At 42.0% G+C, this 26,083-nt stretch overlaps 1 long non-coding RNA gene across 2 annotated transcripts in view; it reads right to left on the bottom strand.

Annotated features, from left to right (window-relative positions):
- Positions 1-6,542: 6,542 nt before the first annotated feature.
- Positions 6,543-26,083, bottom strand: part of LOC126067070 (uncharacterized) — a 206,255-nt gene continuing 186,714 nt past the window's right edge. Inside the window, exons 2-4 of one of the 2 annotated variants that reach the window (XR_007515320.1) lie at positions 7,669-7,767; positions 6,976-7,036; positions 6,543-6,611 (exon numbers count right to left, since the gene is read on the bottom strand). This is a non-coding gene — a long non-coding RNA (uncharacterized LOC126067070). The remainder of the gene's footprint in view (positions 6,612-6,975; positions 7,037-7,668; positions 7,768-26,083) is intronic. The other variant, XR_007515319.1, reaches the window with a different exon arrangement.

Below are 26,083 nucleotides of genomic sequence, written 5' to 3'. Positions count from 1 at the left end.
GTGTGTATTATTTTGTTTATTTATTTATTTTTTAGAATTAGTCTTAATTTGTTTGTTTTTGTGCTTTCCCTGTTTGAGTTGCGTTGATATCAGGACGTTCTGTTTTGTGACCTTGTATTGTGCTGGTACCTGATATTATTGGTCATCCGGCCAAACAATCTCCTTTAGCATTTCTTGCAGTCTTGGTTTAGTTTTTGCAAATTCTCTAAACTTGTGTTTATCTGTAAATATCTTAATTTCTCCTTCATATTTCAGAGAGAGTTTTGCTGGATATATGATCCTTGGTTGGCAGTTTTTCTCGTTTAGTGCTCTGTATATGTCGTCCCATTCCCTTCTTGCCTGCATGGTTTCTGCTGAGTAGTCTGAACTTATTCTTATTGATTCTCCCTTGAAGGAAACCTTTCTTTTCTCCCTGGCTGCTTTTAAAATTTTCTGTTTGTCTTTGGTTTTGGCAAGTTTGATGATGATATGTCTTGGTGTTTTTCTTTTTGGATCAATCTTAAATGGGGTTCGATGAGCATCTTGGATAGATATCCTTTCTTCTTTCATGATGTCAGGGAAGTTTTGTGTCAGGAGTTCTTCAACTATTTTCTCTGTGTTTTCTGTCCCCCCTCCCTGTTCTGGGACTCCAATCACTCGCAAGTTATCCTTCTTGATAGAGTCCCACATGATTCTTAGGGTTTCTTCATTTTTTTTAATTCTTTTATCTGATTTTTTTTCAGTTATGTTGGTGTTGTTTCCCTGGTCCTCCAGAAGTCCCAGTCTACATTCTAATTGCTCGAGTCTGCTCCTCTGACTTTCTATTGTGTTGTCAAATTCTGTAATTTTATTGTTAATCTTTTGGATTTCTACATGCTGTCTCTCTATGGATTCTTGCAACTTGTTAATTTTTCCACTATGTTCTTGAATAATCTTTTTGAGTTCTTCAACAGTTTTATCAGTGTGTTCCTTGGCTTTTTCTGCATTTATCCTAATTTCATTTGTGATATCTTTAAGCATTCTGTAAATTAGTTTTTTATATTCTGTATCTGATAATTCCAGGATTGTATCTTCATTTGGGAAAGATTTTGATTCTTTTGTTTGGGGGGTTGGAGAAGCTGTCATGGTCTGTTTCTTTATGTGGTTTGATATGGACTGCTGTCTCCGAGCCATCACTGGGAAACTAGATTTTCCAAGTAGTCAGCTAAAAAAAAATGCAGTCAGATCCCTATCTGAATTCTCTCTCTGGCTCCGGGTATTCGGATGTTAATGGGGTCGCCTGGGGAGGGTGGGGGAGGGATCTGAGAGCTAGGAGTGTAGCACCACAGAATATAGAGCTGAACACCACGTTCACGCTCCGCCCCCGTTCGCCAAAATCCAGGCTGGACGGGTCCCTGGCTAGGACACTGCTTTCCTCGCTCAGAAACCAGTCACTTCCTCCTGGGGACTTCCTCTGGTGCGTGGCACCACTCATGGGCACTGGGTGGGCGTTTCCCGCACGAACGGGTGGGCCCGCCCCCAGGGTCTATTCAGGCGATTATAATTAGGTCCCGCGGTCACGCCCCGCCTGTGCGCGCGCCCAAATCCCAGCGGGATGACTTCCGGGTTGAGACGCTGCTTTCCCTGTTCGGGCACCAGTCACTTCCTCCCCGGGACTTCTCCTTCCGGAGCGCCACACCTCTCGCGCGAACTGGGTTGGCGTCACCTGCACGGCCAGGTGGGCCCGCCCCCTGGGTCAATTCAGGGTAATAAAAATGGACCCCGTGCTCACGCCCCGCCCGTGCGCGCGCCCAAATCCCAGCGGGATGACTTCCGGGTTGAGACGCTGCTTTCCCCGTTCCGGAACCAGTCACTTCCTCCCGGGGACTTCTCCTTCCAGAGCGCCACACCTCTCGCGCGAACTGGTTTGGCGTCACCTGCACGGCCAGGTGGGCCCGCCCCCTGGGTCAATTCAGGGCAATAAAAATGGACTCCGCGCTCACGCCCCGCTCGTGCGCGCGCCCAAGCCCCGGCAGGACGGCACCCCGTCTGGGACGCTACTTTCTGCGCTTCGGGACCAATCAGTTCCTCCCGGGGACTTCTCCTTCCGGTGTGCCACACCTCTCGCGCAAACTGGGAGGGCGTCACTCGCACGACCAGGTGGTCCCGCCCCCTGGGTCAATTCAGGGTAATAAAAATGGACCCCGCGCTCATGCCCCGCCCGCGCGCGCGCACGCGTGCCCAGATCCCAGTGGAATGGCTCCCCGTCTGGGATGCTGCTTTCCCTGTTTTGAGACCAGACACTTCCGGGGATTCCTCCCTCTGGTGTGCCGTGCCACACGCGCGGGCTGGGTGTGCGTCCTCCCGCACGAACGTGTGGGCCCCGCCCTGGGGTCACTTTAGGGAAATATAGTTGACCCCCCCCCGCTCGCGCCCCGTCGGCTTCTCGCCTGACTCCCGGCGGGACGGCACCCCAGCTGGGACGCTGTTCTCCCCCCTCCCAGATCAGTCACTGCCTCCCGGGTGCTTCTCCCTCCGGCTGCGCCCCTACGCCGCCCGCGTCAACCTGCTAGACTTCCTCCCGGGATGGGTTCGGGGGGGAAGGGGTGGGCCCCCTTTCTGTGCCGTCTGCCCCCCTGGGCTCTGCCCCAGATCGAGCTCCGAAGGTCACCTGCCTGGTGCGCTGGCTCCTAGTTCTGAAAACAGTCGCTGTCTGTCCGTATTTGTTCGTTTTCCGTCTCTAAGTCTGTGCTTGTTGTTCAGAGTTCGTAGATTGTTATGTATGTGATCGATTCCCTTGTTTTTCCGAGTCTTTGTTGCAAGAGGGATCCGCGGTAGCGTCCACCTAGTCCGCCATCTTGGCCCCCGCCCTCCATTCACTATTCTTGAGTAGAATCTGATTTTGGGTCATCAAGTGTGTGGTGCAGACTGTCAGCTATCCACCTAGAGAAGTAGTGGTGATAGTTGTGTGCACCAGATTCTAGTAGCAGCAGGGATTCACACTCCAGAGGGCCAGGATGCTGACAGGCTTCCCCCAAGTGCCAGTGAGGTAGGTGTGTCTCTATTCCTAAAGCACTTTGGTGGGTGGGCTCTGCAGCTGTACCTTAGGCCCCCAATGAAAGTACCTCTACAGATTGGTAGGTGTCACCCTCCTTAGACCCCTAAGGCAAGAGTCTAGTGGTCTGGGGGGAGCTTCAGCCTTCAGTTCCCTGTTGTGGGTCAGTGAGGGCTCTGTTGAATATGCAGAGATATCAGACCTGGGAAACTTGTCTTTCCAGTAATCTGCTAAAACAATTATAGTCAGATCCCTATCAGAATTGCATTTGCATTATAATAGCCACCTTGTTCCCTGTAGGGATGAAAGCCCAAGACTATGGATCGCCTATGCTTGGCTGGAGCTGGTTCTGTGTTTTTAGTCCAATTAGGGAAGGATTTTTGGTCCCTGGGTTTTTTTGTAGCTGCTTCTCTCACACCAGGAGAATGGGTTAGGAAAAGAGCAAAAAAAAAAAAAAAAAAGAAAGAAAGAAGAACCGCAGCACAGTTCACTCTCTGGCTCAGGAAATTCTAATGTTAATGAAGCTGCCTGGGAAGGGGAGGGGAGGGTTCAGATAAATAGGAGAGAGTAGCACCCTGGAATATAGACAAAGTTACCTATCTTGCTTGGGTTGACTGTGTTTATCTGAGATTCCCGAGGGGCACTTCGACTGTGTGTGCTGGCTAGGTAGAGATTGCCCCTGAGGTTCAGACCCATGTCCCGTGCTTGCGCTGTCTCAGAAGCTGTGTTTAGTTCCTCTGCTCCCAGTCCAAAGCCCAGCGCCAAGGTTCCCTGGCTGGGATGCCGCACTCCTGGTTTCAAAACCAGTCGCTGCCCCCTGGTGACTTCTCCTGTCAGTTGGGCTTCTGCGCTGCCTGCGTGCACTGGCTGTGCTTCCCCCGAGGTCACTTCTGGGGGCTAGTGCTGTATCACATGTTTGCACCGTCTCAGGATGCCGTGCTCAGCTCCCCTGCTCCCAGTCCAAAGCCCAGTGCCAAGGTTTTCTGAGTGGGACACTGGCTCCAGGCTCCGAAAACAGTCGCTGCTTCCCCACGGTTGTTCGTTCTCAGTCTCTGACACTCAGGTCAACTCTTTAGATCTGTGTTTGATGGTTAGGGTTCGTAGATTGTCATGTATGTGATTGATTCACTTGTTTTTCCGAGTCTTTGTTGCAAGAGGGATCCGAGGTAGCTTCTACCTAGTCAGCCATCTTGGCCCCGCCTCCGAGAGTGATTTTTTTAATTTTAATTTTTATTGTGCTTTAAGTGAAAGTTTGCAAATCAAGTTGGTCTCTCATACAAAAATTTATGTACACCTTGCTATATACTCCTAGTTGCTCTCCTGCTAATGAGACAGCACACTCCTTTCCACTCTCTATTTCCATGTCCAATCGACCAGCTTCTGATCCCCTCTGCCTTCTCATCTCCCATCCAGACAGGAGCTGCCCGCAGGCTCATGTGTCTACTTGGTCCACGAAGCTCACTCTTCATCAGTATCATTTTCTATGCCATAGTCCAGTCCAATTCCTATCTGAAGAGTTGGCTTTCAGAATGGTTGCTGTCTTGGACTAACACAAGGTCTGGGAACCATGACCTCTGGGGTCCTTCTAGCCTCAGTTAGACCATTAAGTCTGGTCTTTTTATGAGAATTTGAGGTCTACATCACACTGATCTTCTGCTCCCTCAGGGGTTCTCTGTTGTGTTCTCTGTCAGGGCAGTCATGGGTTGGAGCCAAGGAGAGTGATTTTGAATGTGTTTGGAATTTCCGTTTGGTGGGATAAAAATGTTCTAAAGCTAAATTGTGGTCACGATTGCAAAACTCTGTGAATATACTAAAAATCACTGAACTGTATACTTTAAATGAGTGAATTTTATGCATGTGAATTATATCTCAATAAAGTTGTTAAAAAGAAAAGAGTTATATATATACATGTACATATATATGTGCATATATATACATACACACACACCGTATTTTCACCATATTTTTATGCAAATATCATGTGCCCTCTGAGTTTGTTTGACAACCATGCTGTCCCCCCTTGAGGCACCCTTACAAGCACCACATGCCAACCTTCTTTCATGTGTTGCTGTAAAAAATTAGCATACTGCACTTATGAAACTATCTTGGGGGACAGGGGATAGGGCACAGCCTCCTATATATCACATGTAGGAAGAGGGAGGCATGAAATCTCAGGTTCCCTAAATAGTGCCTACCACCTCAGAGAGCATGGCTCTGTTAACAAGGTGCTATTGGAAAGTCTATAACACACCAAAAATGGCGAGTTCTCTTGCTAATATCTATTTAAGAATCCACATTTCTATATTTCTAGGCACTCAGTTTAAACTACTAAGCTAAATGATATCACTTAACATGGTATCCTACACAGCACAAAGTGCCAGGAACGTAGGTATTATTAATGGTCCAAGAAATTTAAAATTTTCTCTTCAACAAAGCATTTTATGAGAATTATAACCAGAGGCTCAAATAATTGATATGTGAGGTTTTTCAACAGTATTTTCCTGAATGTGTGCCAAGGAACATTAGCTCTGCCAAGTGCTTTGGGGAGAAAAAAAAAGAACAAGCACCACAGTCAAAAATGTTTTGAAAGCTAGTTGCAGCATCTCTTTCTTGGAAATTCACAATGAACTGGAGAATATTAAAGGCTCTGAGATGTTACTCGCTCACTTAAATATTCATGCAACACCTTCTGAATGGCAGGCGCTGCTCTAGGCACTGGGGTTCTAGCAGGGAACAAGACAGACAAAATTCTTACCATTGTGGAGCCTGCGTTGTAATCTGTTTTAACTATTCCTCAACTTATTTAATAAAGGAATAACCACTTCAAGATATATGCCTAAAAATTCTGCAGAACATACTTGTGGAATATGTCTACATTTACCCACATCTCTCTTCTAATGGAAATGCTGAAAGACATAGAGTCGAGAAGAAGCAGCATATACAAATAGCCTGAATCATACACAAGCTGCATTTTTAGTCCTTGAAATATATGAAATACATGTTAACATATTTTAGGTGATCCAGTTTCCAGCTCTTTGCAGTTACGAACTACATGACAAAAATCAAATATAATTAATTAGGGACAGCAGAGGACCAGGAACATATGTACTAGATTAAGATACTCACCATCTGAGAAACCTGCATGTGTGAAATTGTACATTTCCTCTTTTAACTGTGAGGGGTTAGGAATTATAAATCCCTTCTTAAAAAATATATTGATGTGCTAGTGAACTATAGGGAATTCAGGCGCATGAGTAGATTGGGTTGGATAAAATTATGGCCACATCAAATTTCAAAAGAAACTAATTATCTTTGAAAGAAATACCAAAGATCATGACTTTCTTATTATTCTCTAGTAAAAAAAAGGTCCTTTTTACACCCACACTCTCTTTCCAGTAAAATCCAGTTTCTTCTTCCTAGTTAACTGTACCATGGGTTTCCTGATCATCCTGGTGTCTCTGCCATGGTTGAGGGAAATAGTTTTCTCTTTGAACTATTATAGCCTCCTCCCCAGTCAGCACCATCTTACCTGAACGACCGCTCCTCTCTTGTGTTTCCTTTTCCATCTTCACTGTGCTTCAGGCTAGATTTCCATTTCCTATTTTGAAAATATTTTTTTATATATACAGTTCAGTGACATTAATTATGTTCATTACGGTACTTGCACAACCTTCACCACTATCCTTTTCCATATTTTCCTATCACCTTTAACAGAAACTTAGTGCCCCCCTAAGCAATGACTCTTATTGTCTTTTGCTCAATACTACCGGCTTCCCTCACTCAAAGTCTGATGATGGCATTTTGGACTGTATTTATCCTGCCACATTCTCTTCTCTCTTTACAAGTGATTTTCTTTGTTGCCTCAGAACATAGCTTAACTTCAGAAGTCCTTGACTTTCAAATTCTAAACTGCTTAAAAAACAAAAACAAACAAACCAATGAACAAACAAAAAGGGAGCTACCTTATCTTCTGGAAAGGAGTTCAGACCACCGTCTGTGAGTCCAGGTTGAAATCTGGTCAGCCTACATAGGAATGAGTCTCAGAGTAAGGTCCCTCCTTCAAATATTCCCTGTTATCTCACAGAGTGCCAAGTGTGATGGCATAAGCACTATATTTGGAATCAAAAGATCTGGGTTCAAGTGCCCATTTCACTTGTTTTACTAGTTTTATGTGATCTGGACAATTCTCTTACCCTTGCTGAGTTCTTTGCCTCTGTAAAAAAGAGATGCTAAAGATTCCTGCCCTATCTTATAAGATTTTGAGAATCAAATGAAATAATGTATTCAAAGATACTCTGTAAGCTCCTGAAGCACCATCCATATGTGTACTATTATTATAAATAAAGCTGTAAAGTACTGTATATACAGAAAATATTATACATTTATTCTCCTAAATAAATTAAACTTTCGTTATGTTCTGTGGGGTAGAAGATGGGAATTTCACAAAAGGGAATAAGACAAGGTTCTTTGTCTGGAAATGCTCGCAATATAGTAGGAGGGGTATATACACAGGCAATTCCAATTCAGCAAGACAAATAATACTGTAATGGTGTAAACAATCGGGATATCGGAATGACTGGTTCCCTGGAGTGTTTTGGGAAGGCTTCAAGGGTTGTGCGTTTCAGCTGGCTCTGGGAAGATATTGGTGGACTCACCATGGGGAGAGGAGGGGATTCCCAGAGTATCACAGTGCAAATAGCATCCTGGATGTGAAGTGATAGCGGCTCCTCTGCCTGAGTTCAGAGCTCCTGAGACTTGAAAAACAGAAGCATTGAGAAAGCAGCATGGGAAACAATTTTTTAAAACTCACTTTCACACCCACAAGCCTCTTTAGTAATACTCCAAATTCCTTTTTTATCCTCTATATGACTTTTATATGAGTTTAAGTTTCTCTCAAAGAGTTAGTCACTTGATAAGATAAAGCTACACCTATGGAGTGAGGCTACTGTATTTACAACAAAGAGCCACCATTCGTCTGTCAGTCAGTTGCACTTTGATGGCTTGTGTGTTGCTATGATGCTAGAAACTACACCACTAGTATTTCAAATACCAGCAGAGACACCTATGGTGGACAGGTTTCAGCAGAGCTTCCAGACTAAGATAGACTAGGAAGAAGGACCTGGCAATCTACTTCTAAAAATTTTGACCAGTGAAAACCTAATGAATTGCAACAGAGCATTGTCTGATATAGTGCCAGAAGACGAGTGCCTCAGCTTGGAGGGCACTCAAAATACAACCGGAGGAAGCGGGGCCAAGATGGCAGACTAGGTAGACGCTACTTCGGATCCCTCTTGCAACAAAGACTTGGAAAAACAAGTGAATCGATCACATACATAACAATTTACGAACCCTGAACAAGAAACACAGATTTAGAGACGGAGAACGAACAAATACGGGGAAGCAGCGACTGTTTTCGGAGGCTGGAGCCAGCATCCCAGTCAGGTAACCTTGGCGCTGGGCTTAGGTCTGGGTCCAGGGGAGCTGAACTCAAAATCTTGTGACAGTGCAAACAAGGGGCACAGCCCTACCCCCCTGAACTGAACCCAGGAGGGGGCCCAGCTTGTCCGCGCGGGCGGCATGGGGACGCGGCTGGTGGGAGAAGTCCCCAGGAGGCAGTGACTGGATTTGGACCCGGGAGTGCAGCGTCCCAGCTGGAGAACCTTGGCACTGGGCTTTTGACTGGGCGCTGTCACGGTGCAAGCATGGGGTGCAGCCCTACTTCCCAGAACTAACCCCGGGAGGGGGCCCCGGGAGGGGGCCCAGCCGGTCCACGGAGGCAGCACGGTGACGCGCCGGCGGGACAAGAAGTCCCCGGGAGGCAGCGACTGATTTTGGAGCTGGGAGTGCAGCATCCCAGCAGGGGAACCTTGATGCTGGGCTTTGGATTGGCAGCAGAGGATCTGACCGCGGCTTCAGCGGACCGGACCCCCAGGGACAATCTCCACACAGCCAGCACACATAGGCGACATGCCCCTCAGGAATCTCAGATAAAATAGTCATTCCAAGCAAGATAAGCAACTTCAGCTATATTCCGGGGTGCTACTCTCCTATTTCTCTGAACCCTCCCCCACCCTTCCCAGGTGGCTTCATTAACATTGGAATTTCCTGAGCCAGAGGGAGAACGCTCCGGCTCTGGAGTGGCGTTGCTTTTCCCTTTTTTTTTTTTTTTTGGTCTTTTCCTAACCCATGCTTCCGGCCTGAGAAAAGGAACCACAAAAAACCCAGGGACCAAAAATCCATCCCTAATTGGACTAAAAACACAGAAACAGCTACAGTCAAGCATATATGATCCAAATCTTGGACTTTCATCCTTACAGGGAACAAGGTGGCGGTTATAATCCAAAGGCAGGTCTGATAGGGATCTGACTGCATTTTTTTTTTTTAGGGGATTTTCTGGAAAAACAAGTTTCCCAGGTCTGATATCTCTGCTTATTCAACAGAGCCCTAACTGACCCACAACAGGGAACTGAAGGCTGAAGCTCCCCCCAGACCACCTAGCCTCTTGCCTTAGGGGTCTAAGGAGGGTGACACCTACCAATCAGTAGAGGTACTTGCATTGGGGGCCTAAGGTACAGCTGCAGTGCCCTCCCACCAAGGTGCTACAGGAATAGAGACACACCTACCTCACTGACACTTGGGGGAAGCCTGTCAGCATCCTGCTCCCCCTGGAGGGTGAACCCCAGCTGCTAATAGAATCTGGTGCACACAACTATCACCACTACTTCTCGAGGTGGATAGGTGTTAGGGTGCAGCACACACTTGATGACCCAAATTTAGATTCTTCAAGAATAGTGAATAGACTCAGGCATATATATCTGGCAACAGCCCAAACCAGCTGGTAATAGGTCATACGTAAGTCAAGGGCTACAACAAACAAGACAGCACAATCTAGTAGCCCATCCACATATATTGAAAGAAAACAAAACAAGATAAATCTCAGTGAGCAATTACAGAATAAACCACTACTATTTTTTTTTTTTTATATCTTAATGATGGCTCGGAGACAGCAGTCGATATCAAACCACATAAAGAAGCAGACCATGACAGCTTCTACAACCCCCCAAATAAAAGAATCAAAATCTTTCCCAAATGAAGATACTATTCTGGAATTATCAGATACAGAATATAAAAAACTAATTTACAGAATGCTTCAAGACATCAGGGATGACCTCAGAAATGAAATAAGGCAAACTGCAGAAAAAGCCAAGGAACACACTGATAAAACAGTTGAAGAACTCAAAAAGATTATTCAAGAACATAGTGGAAAAATTAATAAGTTGCAAGAATCCATAGAGAGATAGCATTCAGAAATCCAAAAGATTAACAATAAAATTACAGAATTAGACAATGCAATAGGAAGTCAGAGGAGCAGACTAGAGCAATTAGAATGCAGAGTGGGAAATCTGGAGGACCAGGGAATTAACACCAACATAGCTGAAAAAAAATCAGATAAAAGAATTAAAAAAAATGAAGAAACCCTAAGAATCACGTGGGACTCTATCAAGAAAGATAACTTCCGTGTGATTGGAGTCCCAGAACAGGGAGGGGGGGACAGAAAACACAGAGAAAATAGATGAAGATCTGCTGACAGAAAACTCCCCTGACATCATAAAAGATGAAAGGATATCTATCCAAGATGTTCATCGAACCCCATTGAAGATTGATCCAAAAAAAAATCACCAAGACATATTATCATCAAACTTGCCAAAACCAAAGATAAAGAGAAAATTTTTAAAGCAGACAGGGATAAAAGAAAGGTCTCCTACAAAGGAGAATCAATTAGAATAAGTTCAGACTACTCAGCAGAAAGCATGCAGTCAAGAAGGCAATGGGATGACATATATAGAGCACCGAAGGAAAAAAACTGCCAGTCAAGGATCATATATCCAGCAAAACACTCTCTCAAATATGAAGGTGAAATTAAAACATTTACAGATAAACACAAGCTTAGAGAATTTGCAAAAACCAAACCAAAGCTACAAGAAATACTAAAGGAAATTGTTTGGTCAGAAAACCAATAATATCAGATACCAGCACAACACAAGGTCACAAAACAGAACATCCTGATATCAACTCAAATAGGGAAATCACAAAAACAAATTAAGATTAATTTTAAAAAGAAAAAAACGCTCAAAACAGGGAATCATTGAAGTCAATATGTAAAAGATCACAATAATCAAAAAGAGTTACTAAATACAGGTGGCATACAACTGCCATATGGAGAGGGATACAAGGCGATACAGGACAATACAAGTTAGGTTTTTACTTAGAAAAATAGGTGTAAATATTAAGGTAACCACAAAGAGGTATAACGACTCCGTAACTCAAGATAAAATCCAAGAAAAACGTAACGACTCAACAAACATAAAGTCAAACACTGTGAAAATGAGGATCTCACAATTTACTGAGAAAAACATCTCAGCACAAAAAAGTATGTGGAAAAATGAAATTGTCAACAACACACATAAAAAGGCATCAAAATGACAACACTAAACACTTATTTATCTATAATTAAGCTGAATGTAAATGGACGAAATGCACCAATAAAGAGACAGAGAGTCTCAGACTGGATAAAGAAACATGATTCGTCTATATGCTGCCTACAAGAGACACACCTTAGACTTAGAGACACAAACAAACTAAAACTCAAAGGATGGAAAAAAAATATATCAAGCAAACAATAAGCAAAAAAGAAGAGGACTAGCAATATTAATTTCTGACAAAATAGACTTTAAACTTAAATCCACCACAAAGGATAAAGAAGGACACTACATACTGATAAAAGGGACAATTGATCAAGAAGACATAACCATATTAAATATTTATGCACCCAATGACAGGGCTGCAAGATACATAAATCAAATTTTAACAGAACTGAAAAGTGAGATAAACACCTCCACAATTATAGTAGGAGACTTCAACACACCACTTTCAGAGAAGGACAGGACATCCAGTAAGAAGCTCAATAGAGACATGGAAGACCTAATTACAACAATCAACCAACTTGACCTCATTGACTTATACAGAACACTCCACCCAACTGCTGCAAATCGTACTTTTTTTTCTAGTGCACATGGAACATTCTCTAGAACAGACCACATATTAGGTCATAAAACAAACCTTTGCAGAATCCAAAATATCGAAATATTACAAAGCATCTTCTCAGACCACAAGGCAATAAAACTAGAAATCAATAACAGAAAAACTAGGGAAAAGAAATGAAATACTCGGAAACTGAACAATACCCTCCTGAAAAAAGACTGGGTTATAGAAGACATCAAGGAGGGAATAAAGAAATTCATAGAATGCAACGAGAATGAAAATACTTCCTATCAAAACCTCTGGGACACAGCAAAAGCAGTGCTCAGACGCCAATTTTTATTGATAAATGCACACATACAAAAAGAAGAAAGAGCCAAAATCAGAGAACTGTCCCTACAACTTGAACAAATAGAAAGTGAGCAACAAAAGAATCCATCAGGCACCAGAAGAAATCAAATAATAAAAATTAGAGCTGAACTAAATGAATTAGAGAACAGAAAAACAATTGAAAGAATTAACAAAGCCAAAAGCTGGTTCTCTGAAAAAATTAACAAAATTGATAAACCATTGGCTAGACTGACTAAAGAAATACAGCAAAGGAAACAAATAACCCAAATAAGAAACGAGATGGGCCACATCACAACAGACCCAACTGAAATTAAAAGAATCATATCAGATTATTATGAAAAATTGTACTCTAACAAATTCGCAAACCTAGAAGAAATGGATGAATTCCTGGAAAAACACTACGTACCTAAACTAACACAATCAGAATTAGAACAACTGAACAGACCCATAACAAAAAAAGAGATTGAAACGGTAATCAAAAAACTCCCAACAAAAAAAAGCCCTGGCCCGGACGGCTTCACTGCAGAGTTCTACCAAACTTTCAGAGAAGAGTTAACACCACTACTACTAAAGGTATTTCAAAGCATAGAAAATGACGGAATACTACCCAACTCATTCTATGAAGCCACCATCTCCCTGATACCAAAACCAGGTAAAGACATTCCAAAAAAAGGAAAATTACAGACCTATATCCCTCATGAACATAGATGCAAAAATCCTCAACAAAATTCTGACCAATAGAATTCAACAATATATCAAAAAAATAATTCACCACGACCAAGTGGGATTTAGACCAGGTATACAAGGCTGGTTTAATATCAGAAAAACCATTAATGTAATCCACCACATAAATAAAACAAAAGACAAAAACCACATGATCTTATCAATTGATGCAGAAAAGGCATTTGACAAAGTCCAACACCCATTTATGATAAAAACTCTCACCAAAATAGGAATTGAAGGAAAATTCCTCAACATAATAAAGGGCATCTATGTAAAGCCAACAGCCAACATCACTCTAAATGCAGAGAACCTGAAAGCATTTCCCTTGAGAACGGGGACCAGACAAGGATGTCCTTTATCACCGCTCTTATTCAACATTGCGCTAGAAGTCCTAGCCAGAGCAATTAGGCTAGACAAAGAAATAAAGGGCATCCGGATTGGCAAAGAGGAAGTAAAATTATCTCTATTTGCAGATGGCATGATCTTATACACAGAAAACCCTAAGGAATCCTCCAGAAAACTACTGAAACTAATAGAAGAGTGGGGCAGAGTCTCAGGTTATAAGATAAACATACAAAAATCACTTGGATTCCTCTACATCAACAAAAAGAACATCGAAGAGGAAATCACCAGATCAATACCATTCGCAGCAGCCCCTAAGAAGATAAAATACTTAGGAATAAATCTTACCAAAGATGTAAAAGACCTATACAAAGAAAACTACAAAGCTCTACTACCAGAAATTAAAAAGGACATACTTAAGTGGAAAAACATACCTTGCTCATGGATGGGAAGACTTAACATAGTAAAAATGTCTATTCTACCAAAAGCCATCTATACATACAATGCACTTCCGATACAAATTCCAATGTCATTTTTTAAGGTGATAGAGAAACAAATCACCAACTTCATATGGAAGGGAAAGAAGCCTCGGATAAGTAAAGCATTAGTGAAAAAGAAGAAGAAAGTGGGAGGCCTCACTCTACCTGATTTCAGAACCTATTATACAGCCACAGTAGTCAAAACAGCTGGTACTGGTACAACAACAGGCACACAGACCAGTGGAACAGAATGGAGAACCCAGATATAAATCCATCCACATATGAGGAGCTGATATTTGAGAAAGGCCCAGTGTCAGTTAATTGGGGAAAAGATAGTCTTTTTAACAAATGGTGCTGGCATAACTGGATATCCATTTGCAAAAAAATGAAACAGGACCCATACCTCACACCATGCACAAAAACTAACTCCAAGTGGATCAAAGACCTAAACATAAAGACTAAAACAATAAAGTTCATGGAAGAAAAAATAGGGACAACCTTAGGAGCCCTAATACAAGGCATAAACAGAATACAAAACATTACCAAAAATGACAAAGAGAAACCAGATAACTGGGAGCTTCTAAAAATCAAACACCTATGCTCATCTAAAGACTTCACAAAAAGAGTAAAAAGACCACCTACAGACTGGGAAAGAATTTTCAGCTATGACATCTCTGATCAGTGCCTAATCTCTAAAATCTATATGATTCTGTTAAAACTCAACCAGAAAAAGACAAACAACCCAATCAAGAAGTGGGCAAAGGATATGAACACACACCTACTAAAGAAGATATTCAGGCAGCTAACAGATACATGAGAAAATGCTCTCGATCATTAGCCATTAGAGAAATGCAAATTAAAACTACGATGAGATTCCATCTCACTCCAACAAGGCTGGCATTAATCCAAAAACACAAAATAATAAATGTTGGAGAGGCTGCAGAGAGATTGGAACTCTTGTACACTGCTGGTGGGAATGTAAAATGGTACAACCACTTTGGAAATCTATCTGGCGATATCTTAAACAGTTAGAAATAGAACTACCATACAACCCAGAAATCCCACTCCTCGGAATATACCCTAGAGAAATAAGAGCCTTCACACGAACAGATATATGCACACGCATGTTTATTGCAGCTCTGTTTACAATAGCAAAAAGCTGGAAGCAACCAAGATGTCCATCAACGGATGAATGGTTAAATAAATTGTGGTATATTCACACAATGGAATACTACGCATCGATAAAGAATAGTGATGAATCTATGAAACATTTCATAACATGGAGGAACCTGGAAGGCATTATGCTGAGTGAAATTAGTCAGAGGCAAAAGGACAAATATTGTATAAGACCACTATTATAAGATCTTGAGAAACAGTATAAACTGAGAAGAACACATACTTCTGTGGTTACAAGGGGCGGGGGGAGGGAGGGTGGGAGAGGGTTTTTTTACTGATTAATTAGTAGATAAGAACTGCTTTAGGTGAAGGGAAGGACAATACTCAATACATGGAAGGTCAGCTCAACTGGACTGGACCAAAAGCAAAGAAGTTTCCGGGATAAAATGGATGCTTCAAAGGTCAGCAGATCAAGGGCGGGGGTTTTGGGACCATGGCTTAAGGGGACTTCTAAGTCACTTGGCAAAATAATTCTATTATGAAAACATTCTGCATCCCACTTTGAAATGTGGCGTCTGGGGTCTTAAACGCTAACAAGCGGCCATCTAAGATACATCAATTGGTCTCAACCCACCTGGATCAAAGGAGAATGAAGAACACCAAGGTCACACGACAACTAAGAGCCCAAGAGACAGAAAAGGCCACATGAACCAGAGACCTACATCATCCTGAGACCAGAAGAACTAGTTGGTGCCCGGCCACAATCGACAACTGCCCTGACAGGGAGTGCAACAGAGAACCCCTGAGGGAGCAGGAGATCAGTGGGATGCAGACCCCAAATTCGCACAAAAAGACCAGACTTAATGGTCTGACTGAGACTAGAGGAATCCCGGCGGTCATCGTCCCCAAACCTTCTGTTGGCCCAGGACAGGAGCCATCCCCGAAGACAACTCATCAGACATGAAAGGGACTGGATAGTGGGTAGGTGAGAGATGCTGATGAAGAGTGAGCTAATTATATCAAGTGGTCACTTGAGACTGTGTTGGCATCTCCTGTCTGAAGGGGGGATGGGAGGATAGAGAGAGTTGGAAGCTGGCAAAATTGTCACGAAAGGAGAGACTGGAAGGGCTGACTCGTTAGGGGGAGAGCAGGTGGGAGTATGGAGTAAGGTGTATATAAACTTATATGTGACAGTCTGACTTGATTTGTAAACGTTCACTTGAAGCTCAATAAAAATTAATAAAAAAAAAAAATACAACCGGAGAAGAGCTGCTTCCTTAAATAGAGTCGACCTTAATGACCTGGATGGAGTAAGCTTTTGAAACCTTCATTTGCTGATGTGGCACTACTCAAAATAGAAGAAACAGCTGCAAACATCCATTAATAATTGGAACTTGGAGTATACAAAGCATGAATCTAGGAAAACTGGAAGTTGTCAAAAATAAAAGAGAACACTTAAAAATACATATTCTAGGCATTCTAGGTATTAGTGAGCTGAAATGACTGATATTGGTCATCTTGAATTGCACAATCAAATTGAAGAGGAACAGTGTTGCATTCATTCACAAAAAGGATATTTCAAGATCTATTATGAAGCACAACACTGTCAGTGATAAAGGAAGACTAGTAAACATGACTATTATTCAAATTTATGTACCAACCACTAATGCCAAAGGTGAAGAAATTGAAGATTTTTATCAACTTCTGCAGTCTGAACTTGATCAAACGTGCAATTTAAATGGGCTGATAATTACTGGTGATCGGAATGAGAATGTTGGAAACAAGGAAGAAGGATCAGAGTTGGAAAATATGTTGTCATAGATTGAGTTATGTCCCCCCAAAAATCTGTGTATCAATTTGGCTGGGCCATGATTCCCAGTATTGTATGGTTATCCTCCATTGTGTGTTAGTAATCTTATGTTAAAGAGGATTAGGGTGGGATTGTAAGACACTTACTAAGATCACATCCACGATTCAATGTAAATGGAGTTTCCCTGGAGTATGGCTTGCACCACCTTTTATCTTACATGGAAAGGGAAGTAAGCAGAGAGTTGGGGACCTCATATTACCCTGAAAGCAGTGCCAGGAGCAGAGCGCATCCTTTGGACCTGAGGTTCCTGCTCTGAGATGCTCCCAGACCAAGGGAAGACTGATGCATCAAAAGGACATTTCTCCAGAGCCAACAGAGAGAGAAAGCCTTCCCCTGGAGCTGCTGCCCTGAATTTGGACTTTTAGCTTACTTTACTGTGAGGAAATAAAATTCTCTTTGCTAAAGCCATACACTTGTGGTATTTCTGTTATAGCAGCACTAGATGACCATGCAACAGGGAGCATCAGTGAGAGAAACAAGGTGGAAGATCGCATGATGGAATTTTACAAGACTGACAATCTATTCATAGGAAATATCTTTTTCAACAGCATAAATGGTGACTATGCATGTGGACCTTGCAAGATGGAATACATAGGAATCGAATTGACTACATCTGTGGAAAGAGATGATGGAAAAGCTCAATATCATCAGTCAGAAAGAGTCTAGGGACTGACCGTGGAACAGGCTATCAATTACTCAGATGCAAGTTCAAGCTGAAGCTTACGAAAATTAAAATGAGTCCATGAGAGACAAAGCACAACCTTGAGTATATCCCACCTGAATTTAGAGACCATCTCAAGAATAGATTTGACACATTGAACACTACTGACCAAAGACCAGAGACTTGTGGGATGACATCGAGGACATCCTGCATGAAGACATCAAAAAGTCATTAAAAAGACAGGAAAGAAAGGAAAGACCAGAATGGATTTCAAAAGAGACTCTGAAACTTGCTCTTGTAAGTATAGTAGTTAAAGTGAAAGGAAGAAATGATGAAGTAAAAGAGCTGAACAGAATATTTCAAAGGGTGACTTGAGAAGACAAAGTAAAGTATTATAATGAAATGTGCAAAAACCTGGAGTTAGAAAACCAAAAAGGAAGAACATGCTCAGCGTTTCTCAAGCTGAAAGAACTGAGGAAAAATTCAAATCTCAAGTCGTAATATTGAAGGATACTATGGGAAAACTATTATTGACTGATGCAGGAAGCATCAAAAGAAGATGGAAGGAATATACAGAGTCATTGTATCAAAAAGAATTGGTTGACATTCTGTCATTTTAGGAGATAGCATGTGATCAACAGCCAATGGTATTGAAGGGAGAAGTCCAAGCTGCACTGAAAGAATTTGTGAAAAACAAGGCTCCAGGAACTGACGGAGTACCAGTTGAGATATTCAAACAAATGGATGCAACACTGGAAGTGTTCACTCATCTATGCCAAGAAATTTGGAAACCAGGTACCTGGCCAACTGACTGGCGTATTTGTGCCCATTCCAAAAAGAAAGATGATCCAACAGAATGCAGAAATTATTGAACAATGTAATTAATATCACACACAAGTAAAGTTTTGCTGGAGATAATTCAAAAATGGTTGTAGCAGTATGTTGACAGGGAACTACCAGAAATTCAAGCTGGATTCAGAAGAGGACGTGGAATCAGGGGTATCATTGCTGATGTCAGATGGATCTTGGCTGAAAGCAGAGAATACCAGAAAGATGTTTTCCTGTGTTTTATTGACTGCGCAAAGGCATTTGAGTGTGTGGATTATAACAAATCATTGATAACAGTGTGAAGAAGGGTAATTCCAGAACACTTAATTGTGCTCACGCGGAACCTGTACTTAGACCAAGAGGGTGGTCATTTGAATAGAACAAGTGGCTGCAACAGTGAGCATGGTTTAAAATCAAGAAAAGGTGTGCATCAGTGTTATATCCTTTCACCATCCTTATTCAATCTGTATCCTGAGCAAATAATCCAAGAAGCTGGACTATATGAAGAAGAATGTGGCATTAGGATTGGTGGAAGACTCATTAATAACCTGCAATACATGGATGACACAACTTGCTTGCTGAAAGTGAAGAGGACTTGAAGCACTTACTGATGACGAACAAGACTACAGCCTTCAGTATCGATTATACCCCAACATAAAGAAAAATCCTCACAACTGGACCAATAAGCAACATCATGATAAATGGAGAAAGATTGAATTTGTCAAAGATTTCATTTTACTTGGATCCACAATCAACACCGATGGAAGCAGCAGTCAAGAAATCAAAAGACATATTGCATTGTGCAAATCTGCTGCAAAAGACCTCTTTAAAGTGTTAAAAAGCAAAGATGTCACTTTGAGGACTAAAGTGTTCCTGATCCAAGTCATGGTATTTTCAATGTCTTCATATGCATGCAAAACCTGGGCAATGAATAAGGGAGGCTGAAGAAGTGATGCCTTTGGATTGTAATGTTGGCAAAGAATATTGAATATACCAGGGACTGCCAGAAGACTGAACAAATCTGTCTTGGAAGAAGTACAGCCAGAATGCTCCTTAGAAGGGAGCATGGCAAGATTTTGTCTTACGTACTTTGGACACGTTATCAGAGGGGCCAGTCCCTGGAACAGGTCATCATGCTTGGTAAAGTAGAGGGTCAGCAAAAAAGAGGAAGACCCTTAGTAAGATGGATTGATACAATGACTGCAACAATGGGCTCAAACATAGCAGCAATGGTGAGGATGGCACAGGACCAGGCAGTGTTTTATTCTGTTGTACATAGGGTCACTACGAGTCCGAACCAACTCGAAGGCACCTAACAACAAAAACAACATAGAGTGAGGCAACTCCTTTACATTCATGAAAAAATAATAGTAATGATAATAATAATAAAGCAGCTGGAAGGGCACAGGCTGGAGAAAAACCTATTTTCACAGGGTCAGGCCACAACTTGATTTGAGTTGACTTTTAACCTCCTTTAGACCTCAGATACTGAGACCATCCACTAACAACATTACATTGACCCATAGCACTGCCAGCATCTTCCACTGACTATCTGGGCAGTTAACTAATTCCACTGGGGTTGCAATGTAATAAGTCCAGCAGCCAGATCAGGGTTCCCTTGAGAAATAGGACCTCAGGAATCTATTACATACGGAGCAAGCTGAGAAAGGCAAAACCAGAAAGTTTTACTCACCAACTTTCTTCAAGCAGAGAATTCTTGCCAGCTGTAGATTGCAGAGATGAAAGCCCTGACTTTCTCTGTTGATTCTCCAGAGTATAGCACATGGTAAAAACCAGTTGCCATCTTGAGTCAATTCTGACTCATGGCTACCCCATGTGTGTCAGAGTTATAACTACACTCTATAAGGTTTTTAATGGCTGATTTTTTTCAGGAGATGATATTCAGGCCTTTCTTCTGAGGTGCCTCTGGCTGGACTTAAACCTCCAACCTTTCAGTTAGCAGTAAAGCGTGTAAACCATTTGTACCATCTAGGCATTCCTAGTACATTAAAAAAAAAAAAAGTACGTATAGGGTGACAATAAATATATTTGTAGTGAATGAATGGTCCAGAGAATGCTGATGTACTAAGAAAGCATTAAACTGGAAGTAAAACTGGGTCGAGCAAAAATGTTCCTTTGTTAACGGAGATGTTTCAACTCTCTTGCCCTTCCTCAATTTAGTGAAGAATTTGTGTCTTTGAAAGAAAAGATGGGAGACTTGCCTTCTTGTTCTACAACTTTCTTGTTCCTTCTAAACCCAGGTTTTTTTTAAAAAAAAGACCAAACCCATTGCCATAGAGTTAATTCCGACTAATATCGACCCTATAGGATGGAGTAGAACTGTCCCATAGGGTTTCCAAGGAGTGCTTGGTAGACTCGAACCACGAACATTTTGGTTAGCAGCCTTAGCTCTTAACCACTACATCACCAGGGTTTCCAGACTCAGATTAGTCTCCAATAATACCCCTCCCTTACACTGTCCTAACCACAGAAACTAGGGTTAACATCCTTCATTTGGGTCCCTTTTCTTGTCTCAGCTTTTGGCTAATGTTCCACAGGTACCACCTGTGGATTAAGGTAAAAGGGTGGCAGTTTTCTCTTTAAATCATGACCTTTCACCATTCTTTTTCAGAAGTAGCCTTTTTTCCTCCTCATATTCCAGGAAACACCGTCTCTGAAAATTAAACTTCCTGATGATTCCAGGGCCAAGTTACATCCAAAAATGCTAAGCCATAAGCATAGACTCACATGTTTGGTCCTGTCATTAGGAATCTTGTTTTCTACCACCCACCCAGGCCCTCCCCCAACTCTCCTCCTGGTTCTCCAGCAGCCCCTTCCTTCTTCCTCTCTGCTCTCAAAATTCCTCTTCTTATGCTTCCCCTCAGTGTAGGAAACCCAATGGTAAACTTCCTCTTATTAAGGCACAGCACTGCCCCTGAAATCATATTCTTGCCTGACTCACCTGTTCAGCATATTTCTTTTCAGGGATTGCCAGTTACATCAGCATATTAGAAATTATTTAAGACCCCACATTTCCATTTTAATGCATAAACCTCCATCATTTGTCTTCCTTATTCTCAATATGTCTACTGGGGTGCTGGTCATTTTTCCAAAGGGCCAGAGTCCCCATGACATCATTAATCGATTTATATCCTTAAATGTTGAGTAACGAATCCGAAGGCAATGCTTTCTGAAGCCTGAGTTGGTGGCTGACAATTCAGCCCTGGACATTGGGGACACCAGTTGGCCTTACATGCTTACAGTCTCCACCACGTGCTTGAGTGGAAGCTATACCATTGGCTTGAAACCCCAATATCCGTTTTGTCTAGAGAGCTTTGGCAGAAGGTTTGCTGTTCTGGCAGGAGAGGAAGGTAGAAGACTGGTGGGGCAGCGCCCTACATTTGTATATCGGTGTTTTCTGAGGCTCGCCTTTGGGATATAAATGAATACAGCTCATGAAGGAACACACACAGCAAAAACTTTATGAGCCAACATGAACATTCCAAAAAGGCAAGCGTGGCCAGCAAAGCTCTGCTTCTGGAATAAACGGGCCTACAAACTCACAAAGCTCTCCTGGAGAAACAAAAATAGGAAGTAGTGGAATAGGGCCTGGAAGTCTTTGTTCCATGAAGGTAGGAAAACGAAGAAGCAATTTGTCTGGGCAGACTCAACTACAAGAAGGTTCTGTGCAATTGAAGTAATTCCGGACTCTGAGTCCACAAACCTCTAGGCAATAATAACTGGGAGCTTCCTAGTTATTATTCTGCTGGGAACCTGCCACTCCCAGAAGACCTGATCAGGCCCTGGTTTGTGGCTGGCTGGATCTCTGTGTAGTGCCTAGAGTCCTAGTATTTGTTTTCTCAGTAACCCCTGGCCTCTGTGGTATTTAGTGCCCCTTTGCACTTGAGGAAAAAAAAAAAAAAGAGAGCAATGTTTAATACTTCCAGTTGAAAATTTTATGTCGAAATATAAGTTGGCAAGTGTTTTCTAGAGCTTTGGGCCTCTTTGCTAAGTATTCCTTCCTATCTTAGGTGCCCACCTGTGTAGGGCACCAGCCACATAATCCATGTCCTCTGAACACCTTTGCAAAAATCTTTTCTTCCCTTCCTAATTGGGGATTTTACATTCTGCCATCATCTTAAAATCTTGTGCATGTGGGCTGGCATTCTGCACATTTCCCTGGGGGTAGGTAAGAGATTAATTCAGATGGAGATTTATTTAAGTAAATTTAAAACATAGACATACCCAAAGCAACACCACACACACATATATACTTTCTCTCACACATTCACATACACGCACTCACATGTGTATGTATATTGGACATATTACATTAAGTCCTTGAGGAGGTAAAAGGGATAGGGATGGAGACTGGACATTAAAAAAAAAGAGAGAGAGAGTGAGAGAGGGTGTTCTAAGGGCCAGTAATGATAATGTACCTGAGGCCCAAAACAAAACAAAAAATGGGGAGAGATTTTTCTTAACTGGGGGAAAGAATAGGAGAATATAGTAGGCAGGGGGCATGGTATAATAAGATTTATTCACTTTTTAATGAATTCAATCCGTATTTATACAGCATCTAACACAGTGCTAGACATTAGGGATATGACAGTAAACAAGACAGACATTGAGCCTAAGCTTGCCAGGGACATTTCTCTTTCACAGGGTTATTATGAGGACTATATCAAATACATCACACACTTTGTGCCTGGCAAGTTTAGGGTCAATGTCTAAGACGGGGATATAATAGTTGCTATAGAAAAAAAAAATTTTTTTTTTCTTTATAGGTTTGCTATGAGTCGGAATTGACTCTATGGCATGTAACAACAACATCTCTCACCATAGGGTTTTTGTGAGGACTATACTGAGACATCACAAAATTAAGACACCACACACACACAAAAAAGTTAAACCTGTTGCCATCAAGTCGATTCTGACTCATAGCGACCCTATAGGAGGGAGTAGAACTGCCCCATGGGGTTTCCAAGGAGCGGCTATTGGATTCAAACTGCCGACCTTTTGGTTAGCAGCCAAACTCTCAATCACTGCATCACCAGGGCTCCTAATTAAGATGCAGAGAGGTTAAACAACTTGTTCAGGGACACAGAATAAGTAAGTGACGTGTCTGTCAGTTTGTCGTACTGTGGGAGCTTCTGTGTTGCTGTGATGCTAGAAGCTATGCCACTGGTGTTCAGATACTAGCAGGGTCACCCATGGAGGACAGGTTTCAGCTGAGCTTCCAGACTAAGACAGACTAGGAAGAAGGACCCGGCAGTCTACTGAAAAGCATTAGCCAGTGAAAACCTTATGAAGAGCAGCGGAACATTGTCTGATATAGTGCTGGAAGATGAGCCCCCCAGGTTGGAAGGCACTCAAAAGATGACTGGGGAAGAGCTGCCTTCTCAAAGTAGAGTCGACCTTAATGACGTGGATGGAGTAAAGCTTCCGGGACCTTCATTTGCTGATGTGGCATGACTCAAAATCAGAAGAAACAGCTGCAAACATCCATTAATAATCGGAACCTGGAATGTACGAAGTATGACTCTAGGAAAATTGGAAATCGTCAAAAATGAAATGGAATGCATAAACATCGATATCCTAGGCATTAGTGAGCTGAAATGGACTGGTATTGGCCACTTTGAATCAGACAACCATATAGTCTACCATGCTGGGAATGACAACTTGAAGAGGAATGGTGTTGCATTCATTGTCAAAAAGAATGTTTCAGGATGTATCCTGGAGTACAATGCTGTCAGTGATAGGATGATATCCATACGCCTGCAAGGAAGACCAGTTAATACGACTACTATTCAAATTTACACAACAACCACTAGGGCCAAAGATAAAGAAAAAGAAGATTTTTACCAGCTGCTGCAGTCTGAAATTGATTGAACATGCAATCAAGATGCATTGATAATTACTGGTGATTGGAATGTGAAAGTTGGAAACAAAGAAGAGGGATCGGTAGTTGGAAAATATGGCCTTTGTGATAGAAACAATGCTGGAGATGGAATGACAGATTTTTGCAAGACCAACGGCTTCTTCATTGCAAATACCTTCTTTCACCAACATAAACGACGACTATACACATGGACCTCGCCAGATGGAACACACAGAAATCAAATTGACTACATCTGTGGAAAGAGACGATGGAAAAGTTCAATATCATCAGTCAGAACAAGGCCAGGGGCCGATTGTGGAAAAGACCATCAATTGCTCATATGCAAGTTCAAGCTGAAACTGAAGAAAATCAGAGCAAGTCCACGAAAGCCAAAATATGACCTTGAGTATATCCCACCTGAATTTAGAGACCATCTGAAGAATAAATTTGATGCATTGAACACTAGTGACCGAAGATCAGACGAGTTGTAGAATGACATCAAGGACATCATCCATGAAGAAAGCAAGAGGTCAGTGAAAAGATAGGAAAGAAAGAAAAGACCAAGGTGGATGTCAGAGGAGACGCTGAAACTTGCTCTTGAGCGTCAAGTAGCTAAAGCAAAAGGAAGAATTGATGAAGTAAAAGAACTGAACAGAAGATTTCAAATGGCCTCTTGAGAAGACAAAATAAAGTATTATAATGACATGTGCAAAGAGCTGGAGATGGAAAACCAAAAGGGAAGAACACGCTCAGCATTTCTCAAGCTGAAGGAACTGAAGAAAAAAATTCAAGCCTCGAGTTGCAATAGTGAAGGACTGCATGGGTAAAATATTAAATGATGCAGGAAGCATCAAAAGAAGATGGAAGGAATACATAGAGTGATTATACCAAAAAGAATTAGTCGATATTCAACCATTTCAAGAGGTCGCACATGATCAGGAACCAATGGTACTGAACGAAGAAGTCCAAGCTGCTCTGAAGGCATTGGCAAAAAACAAGGCTCCAGGAATTGATGGAATATCAATTGAGATATTTCAACAAACAGATGCTGGAGGTGCTCACTCATCTATGCCAAGAAATATGGAAGACAGCTTCCTGGTCAACTGATTGGAAGAGATCCATATTTATGCCTATTCCCAAGAAAGGTAATCCAACCGAATGTGGAAATTATAGAACAATATCATTAATATCATACCCAAGCAAAATTCTGCTGAAGATCATTCAAAAATGGCTGCAGCAGTATATCAACAAGGACCTGCCAGAAATTCAGGCTGGTTTCAGAAGAGGACGTGGAACCAGGGATATCATTGCTGATGCCAGATGGATCCTGGCTGAAAGCAGAGAATACCAGAAGGATGTTTACCTGTGTTTTATTGACTATGCAAAGGCATTCGACTGTCTGGATCATAACAAACTATGCATAACACTGCACAGAATGGAAATTCTTTTTTAATTGTGCTCATGAGGAACCTTTACATAGATCAAGAGGCAGTTGTTCGGACAGAACAAGAGGATACTGATTGGTTTAAAGTCAGGAAAGGTGTGTGTCAGGGTTGTATTCTTTCACCATACCTAGTTAATCTGTATGCTGAACAAATAATACGAGAAGCTGGACTATATGAAGAAGAACCGGGCATCAGGATTGGAGGAAGACTCATTAACAACCTGCATTATGCAGATGACACAACCCTGCTTGCTGAAAGTGAAGAGGACTTGAAGCACTTACCAATGAAGATCAAAGGCCACAGCCTGCAGTATGGATTACACCCCAACATAAAGA

The sequence above is a fragment of the Elephas maximus genome, chromosome 24 (assembly GCF_024166365.1).
Source record: "Elephas maximus indicus isolate mEleMax1 chromosome 24, mEleMax1 primary haplotype, whole genome shotgun sequence".
NCBI lineage: Eukaryota > Metazoa > Chordata > Mammalia > Proboscidea > Elephantidae > Elephas > Elephas maximus.
The sequence above is the reverse complement of the archived record's forward strand: the minus strand, read 5'-3'. Positions and strand labels throughout refer to the sequence as shown.